Raw genomic sequence first — 8,972 nt, forward strand, 5'->3', positions numbered from 1 at the left:
CCTTTCTAAAGAAGGGAGGAAGCAACTTCTCCTTGACTCTTCTCCTTTCCCCAGAAGGTCAAATGGGAATCAGGTTATGATTCAGAGAAAAGATGGCAACGAGGCAGCCACAGAGGTCCACTTAGAGGCCTTAAGGCAGATTAGAGAGGGAAGCAGACCGAAGCTTACATCTCCTACGAGCCAATTCACCAAGTTACAAACCGATGTAGAAATGTGGAACCAAAGTCCTAGTTCCTAGCTAGCAATGCAGATGTTCCTTTGCCTCAAATGCCCAATGTGTAGAATGTTGGCATCTAATTGAGATAAGGAATCAGCCAAATTGTTTCCCCAAAACATGCCTCACAAGCTGACTTGTGAGGTGTACAACAAATAGTGCCGGGACAACTGGATATCCACACACAAAAGAATGGGTTTGCATGCCCTGCCTCACACATAGACAAACATGAACTCAAACGGATTAAAGACCCAAGTGTAAGAGCTAAAACTACAAAACTCCTAAAACATACAGGTAAGTCTTTGTGACCTTCAGCTGGCGATAGTTTTTGGACATGACATTGAAAGCCAAGCAACCAAAGAAAAAATTGATATACTGGACTTCATAAAATCAGAAACTTTTGTTCCTCAAAGGCCACTACCAAGAAAGTAAAAAGACAATCTAGAAAATGTGATATTTGTAAAACATCTGTCTGATAAGGGTCTCATATCCAGAATATACAAAGAACTTTTACAACTCCACAATCTAAATAAAAAATAAAGATTTAAATAAATATTTCTCCAAAGAAGACACACAAGTGGCAACAAACATGTGGAAAGATGTTCAACATCACTAGTCATGAGGAAAATGCGAATCAAAACGAGGTACCTCTTCACACCTCCTGATGGCTACAATCAAAGGCAATAAACAGGCGCGGGTGATGGTATGGAGACCCGAGACCCTTGCACATTGGGGCTGGGAGTGCAAAACGCTGCAACTACTTTGGAAAACACCCTGGCGCTCTTCAAAAAGTTACACATAGAATTACTATACGATGAGCGATTTCACATTCAGGTGTATATACTTAAGAGAAACGAAACATAGGTTCACACAAAAACTGGTATGTAAATATTCACAGCAGCTTTATTCATGAGGCCAAAAAAGGAAACAACCCAAATGGCCATCTACTGACGAATGTACAAACAAAATGTGGTATAGCTGTACAACGGAACGGTACTCAGTCATAAAGAAGGAAGGAAGGGGTGCCTGCGTGGCTCAGCAGGTTAAGTGTTCTACTCTAAATATTGGCTCCGGTCATGATCTCAGGGTCATGGAATCCAGCCCCATGTCAGACTCTACATGGAGCGTGGAGGCTGCTTGGGATTCTCCCTCTCCCCTGCCCCTATCCCCACTCGCCCTCTCTCTCACCCCCAAAAAAAGCAATGAAGTACCGACTCGTACTACAACAGAAATGATTCAGAAACCCACTGTGTTAAATGAGAGAAGTCAAATGCAAAAGGCCTCATATTGTATGATTCCATTTATGCAACAGGCAAACCATAGAGAGAGAAAGTAGATTAGTGTTCGCCAGGTGCTAGGGGAGGAGAGAACGGGGGGAGACTGCAACTGGATGTGGGATTTCTCTTTTAAGGTGATGAAACATTCTGGAATTGGACCGTGGTGATGGCTACAAACCCCAGTGATATACTAAACACTTGACTGTACACTTTAAATCGGTGAGTTTTATAGTATGTTAATTAAATCTCAATGAAAAAGGCGCAACTATAAAAATGAGCTAAGTGTACACATTATAACATATGTACCATCGAAGAGATATGACAGAAAAGCAATTAAGTTAACTTGAAAATCACTGCTGCACATTGGTGTTTACTTTCATAATGACAAATATGAAAAGCACTGAATTTTATTGTCATAAACTGAACACCAACATAAAGAAGGTTGGGAGGAAACATTAATTTGATTTCCATGAAAAACACCCCAGGATAAACACTTGCTTTCTTCCCAGTATCTCGGGCGCCTGCAAGCTGAGCTCCCTAGGGCAGACGGAAGAGCCTCTATGTTAGATGTGCTAACAGCAGACAGACTTGAAAGAATTCGGGCGTTGGGTAAGTGGTAAACGCACTGTCTCCCCGCAGGCTCGCTGCCGCGGATGGGCGTGCCACCGCGGCCACGACAACGACAAGCACGACGTGACAGAGCAGCGCTTGCAGTGACCAGCCTCTCAGCCTCAGAGACGGGGTGAACGTTTCCTATAAGGCTTTCCCTCGATTCCCTGAATGAATATGTGGGAGTGCAAATGGCCAATTTTTCCAAACAAGCACAGCTCATGTCAGGAACGTTGAACCACAAGCAAACGTACACACACTATGAAAAGCGCAACTATAATGCTGTTTGCTAGACCTGTGCCTGGAACGTCATACACACCCAATAAATATTTGAATGAATGTTTACCATAGTCAATAATACTGTTTACCAAATAGTTTAGATAAAAAATGAAGGCAAATGGTAACAGTGTTTCTAAATTAGCTTATCTTCATCAACAGAAAGCTGTTTCTTTTCGCTTTATATTCCTCATGTAACGCCACATTCTCACTGATACTCAAATTGACACATCAAAGATTATTAAGAAAGGTAATTAGTCCACTTAAGTAGAAAAGATATTCTGATTAACTATAAAAGTCACTGCCCCGCACCTTATGAACTTTTCCGAAATAAAAGAACTTCAGGGGGGGAAAGCTGCAGGAGTTTGTGAGGTGATGAGCTTCTCATACTCTACGATTTATTTTAGTTAATAAACTAAGGACGGATATATCAATAAGGTTTAACAATAAGTTGTCCACCCTTCACATCCTGGCACCCAAAGACAGATCCGAGCAAAACACAATTTGCCCCACTGATCCATACTGAAGCTCAGCAGAAAGGAAAATTCTTTCTGAAATACGTCTTAAAACATACTAATTTACCAGCACCAAGAAGGTCAGCAATTAATTTTACATTACGTTTTCCTTTTTTTAAGCCCCTTTTAAAAACAGAGAAATTATTTCTCGATCTCTAACAACTGTGAATGCTTGAAATACTATGTAGGATCATACAGAGAACAGAAGAAGTAGAAAGAACCTTCAGAGGTCACATTTTCTCCTTTCAGGGCACTTCTAAAAGTAGCTAAGGATATGACTCTAAGAGATCACCACGTGTGACAGACCCCGTCAGAGAAAGTCTCCCTCGGCTCGCCTGGAGCAGTGTAGGCACGGAGACATGAAGATGACATGAGTATCTCCCTTTGTATCAGCATCTTATAGGTCTGGATTGGAAATCACACTACTCAACTCTCTCACTTACTTGCATTAACTCTTCCTTGATATGCTGACATCACAAACTAGCATTTTTTAAGAAAAAGGAGACAGTTCTTTGGTCTCTGCCTAGAAAGGCTTACCAAGCATAAAAGCAGTGAATCAGAAAGGAAAAGATGAATAGGTAGAAAACATAAAATTGTCTAGAAATCAAAAACCATCATCAATGAAATGAAATGGCGATTATTGGAGGATGCCCCCATAGGACAAGCAAGGGTTAATATCCTTACTCTATCAAGAGTCCACACAAATCAGTGTCTGGCCAAGACAGTACCCCCAGCATTGCCCTCCTCAGCCTCACAAGAAATTGCACAGTCCCTATGAATAGCAGATTACAGCTTCTCCCTCCCAGTTTTCAGAATCACTCTGCCTCCTTCTTCTGCCTTGGCCATTTGCCTCCTACCTCCTGCCCTCTTTCTTGCAAGTCCTGTTAGACCAAAAACTCAGATTAATACACAGTCGGCCTGGTCCTGATTTCAGATTTTCCCCGGGGACCTAACCTCTCAAAATACAGCTTTCCACGTTGCTCTGTAGCTTGCGGGCAAGTAACAACTTGCCCCAGGCTCCAGGGATATTTATCCAATGAATTCCAGCCAAAGCCCTGCGTACTGATTCCTGCCTGGCCTGGGGGAGGCAGAAATCAAACAAACAACTGATTTTAAAAAACTGAGACTCCAAGATGAAAGCCATCATTGAGTTCATGCAGGGATCCACAGAAAAGAAATATCTGATAGCCAACAACGAGAATTTTTTAATGCTTAAAAACATCAATAATGAAAGATGTGAGTTAAAATAAGGAGGTGCTGTTTTTTTCTGTGAAATGAGCCAAGATTTTTAAAAATAATAATGCTAATGCTGGTGTCATAAAACTGATGGCGGTTGGCGAGCAGGTATGATCCTTCTGAAGGCGGCCATTTGTTTCAAGAGCAGTCAGTGACCCTGCACTTTGACCCTAATTGCAGTTTTAGGAACTGATCTTCAGTTATCAAAAATCTAGTCAAGGGGCGCCTGGGTGGCACAGCGGATAAGCGTCTGCCTTCGGCTCAGGGCGTGATCCCGGCGTTATGGGATCGAGCCCCACGTCAGGCTCTTCTGCTATGAGCCTGCTTCATCCTCTCCCACTCCCCCTGCTTGTGTTCCCTCTCTCGCTGGCTGTCTCTATCTCTGTCGAATAAATAAATAAAATCTTAAATAAAAAAAAAATCTAGTCAAAAGACTTAAGTATAAAGATTTTTTCTCTTCATTTTTGTCCTGGAAATAAAAATATCCAACAGTAAGTAAATTGTCATCAATCAATCAATAAATCAATAAAGGTTCGTGCACAATGTGGATTATGATGAAGTCAATAAAAACCATACAGTAAGAGTTGGCCCTGCTATAGCACTGACTAAAGGCCATTCACTGTTCTAAGCAGTTAACACGTACAGTTGACCCTTGGACAACACAGGTGTGAACGGCACAGGTCCACTTACGTGTGGATTTTTCCCAATAAATGCAGTATGGTACTATAAATGTATTTTCTCTCCTTATGATTCTATTAATAACATTTTCTTTTCTCCAGCTTGCTTAATTGTAGGAATACACTATGTCATACATCAATCAATCGTTGTTTATGTCACCGATCAGGCTTCCAGTCAACTGTAGGCTATGAGTAGTTAAGTTTAGGGGAGTCAAAAGCTATACCTGGCTTTCCGACTACGTGGGGGATCGGGGGATCGGTGCCCCTAAACTCCCTGCTGTTCAAGGGTCAACCTGTATTAACATATTTACTCCTCACAACAACACAAATGGAACCTGTGAGGGAGGTAGGTGCTGTAACCCTCTCCATTTTACAGTTGAGGAATCTGTGGCACAGGGAAATTAAGTGATTGACTCAAGGTTATGCTGGGCAGACTCACATGCCCTTACCTGAAATCCTAAAATCCAAAAAGTGTTTGCATCAATTTGTAGCAAACATTGTTGGCAAAACTTGACCTGAACCAATGCACAACTCTGTATAGCCTCTATCCCACCTACAGTGACATCATCTCACAAAAGAAAAATCAATGTGTTTGATTACATGGTGCTGCCCCAGACCCCACCTAGTATATACGCCGTTATCTTTCTATAATCAGAAACACTGTGAACTTTACAAGACAACTAGCCCCACGGGTTTCAGATAAGGGAATGTGGGGGAGCTGAAATTCAAATCTAAGCATCCATCTGTCTAGCTCTGCAGTCTGTGCTCTTAACTACTATGAGATATTTCCAGAAACTAATGACATGGGAAATGTCTATAATTCAAACATTCAAACACTTATTAACTACATGCCATGTACCAGTCACACAGACAAATAAAATTGCAATTATGACAAGTGCAAGGAAAGAGAACTGGTGTCAGAAGAGGCTATACCCCGAGGGGGGTCTGCCCCAGACAGAGTGGTCAGAGGCAGCTTTCCTGATTTGATCTAAGATGTGAAGGATGAGCAAGGGAAGAGGGAACAGCATACCTGGCAGGGAGAAGAGTACATGCAAAGGCCCTTGGTAGGAGGGAAAATGATGACAAAGGATTGAAAAGAGCCAATGTAATCGAAACCCAGAGAACCAGGGGCTAGAGAAGAGGAAGGTACCACAGGGTCTTACAGGGAGGGTAACTAACCATTTGCCCCAGAATGCTGAGGCACATTCCCCATGTAAATAACAACACTGTCTTTTACTCTCAAAGTATCTTGGTCTGGATGTTAAAATATAGGGTCCCACAATTTGTAGGCCACATTAAGGAGCTGTATCTTTATCCTAAGAGCAATGAGAGGTCATGACGGTTTTTAAGCAGGGGGCACTGGGGGAGAAGAGAGATGTCATAATCAAATTTTAATTTTTAAAAGATGACTCCGGCTGCAGTGCAAAGAACAGATGGGAATATTAACAGGACAAGAAGAATACCTTTGGACCAGTTAGGAGACTCGGCAAGAGACAATGATAGCATGGTCCAGGGTGACAGTGGTAGGGACAGAAATAAGCAGATGGATTTGAGATTGTTTTGAAGAAAAAAATAAACAACGTTATGATGATTTAGAGATATAAGGAGAGGGAATGGCAGGTATGAAGGATGAGTCCAAGATTTCTGGCTTACAAACTAGACGGAGGATGGTGTGATTCACTGAGATAGAAACACCAGAGATCAGAGCGCCTGGGTGTCTCAGTCAGTTGAGCTCTGCCTTCAGCTCAGGTCATGATCCCAGGGTCCTGGGATGGAGCCCTGCATCGGGCTCCCCGCTCAGCAAGGAGCCTGCTTCTCCCTCTCCTTCTGCCTGCTGCTCCCCCTACTTGTGTGCTCTCTCTGTCAAGTAAATAAATAAAATCAGAAAGAAAGAAAGAAAGAAAGAAAGAAAGAAAGAAAGAAAGAAAGAAAGAAAGACAGACAGACAAGAGATCTTTCATCCATTTTAAGTATATTTTTGTGTATGGAGTAAGAAAGTGGCCCAGTTTCATTCTTCTGCATGTGGCTGTCCAATTTTCCCAACACCATTTGTCAAAAAGACTGTCTTTTTTCCACTGGATATTCTTTCCTGCTTTGTCGAAGATTAGTTGACCACAGAGCTGAGGGTCCATTTCTGGGTTCTCTATTCTGTTCCCTTGATCTACGTGTCTGTTTTTGTGCCAGCACCATACTGTCTGGATGATTACAGCTCTGTAATAGAGCTTGAAGTCCGGAATTGTGATGCCACCAGCTTTAGTTTCCTTTTTCAACTTTCCTTTGGCTATTCTGGGTCTTTTTTGGTTCCATACAAATTTCAGGATTATTTGTTAAAGGATTAGTATCCAAAATCTATAAAGAACTTATCAAACTCAACACCCAAAGAATAATCCAGTCAAGAAATGGGCAAAAGACATGAACAGACATTTCTCCAAAGAAGACATACAAATGGCCAAAAGACACATGAAAAATGCTCAACATCACTCAGCATCAGAGAAATACAAATCAAAATCACAAGAGATGCCCCCTCACATCAGTCAGAATGGCTAAAATTAACAAGTCAGGAAACGACAAATGTTGGCAAGGATATGGAGAAAGGGAACCCTCTTACACTGCTGGTGGGAATGCAAGCTGGTACAGTCACTCTGGAAAACAGTATGGAGGCTCCTCAAAAAGTTAAAAATAGAGCAATTGCACTTCTAAGTATTTACTACAAAGATGCAAATGTGGTGATCCAAGGTGGCACCTGCACCCCAATGTTCACAACAGCCAAACTGTGGGAAGAGCCCAGATGTCCACCCACAGATAAATGGATAAGGAAGATGTGGGGTGTATATATATATATATGAATATTACACAGGCATCAGAAAATTTAATCTTGCCATTTGCAACAGTGTGGATGGGACTAGAGAATATTATGCTAAGCAAAGTCAATCAGAGAAAGACAATTATCATATGATTTCACACATATGTGGAATTTAAGAAACAAAACAGAGGAGCATAGAGGAACAGAGAGAAAAATAAAACAAGATGAAATCAGAGAGGAAGACAAACCAAAAGTGACTCTTAACCAGAGGAAATAAACTGAGGGTTGCTAGAGGGGAGGGGAGGGGAGAGGAGGGATGGGATGGGATACCTGGGTGATGGGCATTAAAGAGGGCATGTGATGTAATGAGCACTGGGTGTTATATAAGACTGATGAATCACTGAACTCTACCTCTGAAACTAATAATACACTAAATGTTAATTAATTGGATGTAAATAAAATAAAACAAAAATTTTTTTAAAGGACCGACTTCTTTTGTAACCTCAATGCCAAGCATGTGATAGACCCGCCATAAACGTAGTTACACGAAAAAACAAAAACAAACAAAGAAAGAAACTCTAGAGATTTACAGGGGCGAGAAATTCAAAGGTGTGAAACAACTGCATACCGGTTGTAACCTGAAGCCAGGGGCCTGGCGGGGCGCATAAAGCAAGTTCAAAGCCTGCTCGCGTGTCTTTGCAAGCACGAGCCGGCCTCCGCGCACGACCACCCTATCTTCCGGTTGGCTATGGGGGCTGTTTGGCGGTCAAACAAAAAAGAAGGTCGGTCTTGGCCGGTGCTGCGGGCCGGGAGGGGGAACGCACGGCCGGTGCAGACACCGACGTGCGGGCTCCGTGCAGGTCGCAGCCGGTGAGGAAGCACCACGCAGGGCCGGCCGCGGCAGGCGGTGTTAGGCCGCGCGTCCACGCCGCGCGTGAGGCCGCACTGGCCCTCGCCCTGCAACCACGGTGCGGGACTCGAGCCGGGGCTGCGAGAAGACCCTATAATGCGGCCCGACTGGGCGCCGGGCGCCGGGAGACGGAAAAAGAGACTTTGAAGGGCGTGTTCCTTCTCCGGAGTCCCACTTACCTACAGTCGGTCGCTTTCAACTTCCGAAAAGGGTCGGGTCCCAGGATGGGTGAGGTGGGAGGTGGAGCTGAACGGGGCCGACTGGGACCACCCCAAACCTCGGACCCCGGGGGAGTGGGGTCCCGACGGCTGGGCCCCGGGAGACACCGGCAGGCGAAGCGGGCTCGCCCGCAGAGGGAGGCCCTGCGGCCCGTTTGCCGGCGCGTTGCCACAGCAACGGCCCGGACCCTGCGGCGGGTCGCGGCCGGGCGCGCACACTCTGCGCGGGGGCGCCGG

General features: G+C 43.9%; 1 protein-coding gene across 1 annotated transcript in view; it reads right to left on the minus strand.

Annotated features, from left to right (window-relative positions):
* Positions 1–8,959, minus strand: part of STK33 (serine/threonine kinase 33) — a 152,884-nt gene extending 143,925 nt beyond the window's left edge. Inside the window, exon 1 of the mRNA XM_002916156.4 lies at positions 8,697–8,959. The gene's annotated coding sequence lies outside the window, so the exon portion shown is untranslated. The remainder of the gene's footprint in view (positions 1–8,696) is intronic.
* Between the last annotated feature and the right edge of the window lie 13 nt (positions 8,960–8,972).

This window comes from Ailuropoda melanoleuca, chromosome 8 (assembly GCF_002007445.2).
Source record: "Ailuropoda melanoleuca isolate Jingjing chromosome 8, ASM200744v2, whole genome shotgun sequence".
NCBI classification, from domain to species: domain Eukaryota; kingdom Metazoa; phylum Chordata; class Mammalia; order Carnivora; family Ursidae; genus Ailuropoda; species Ailuropoda melanoleuca.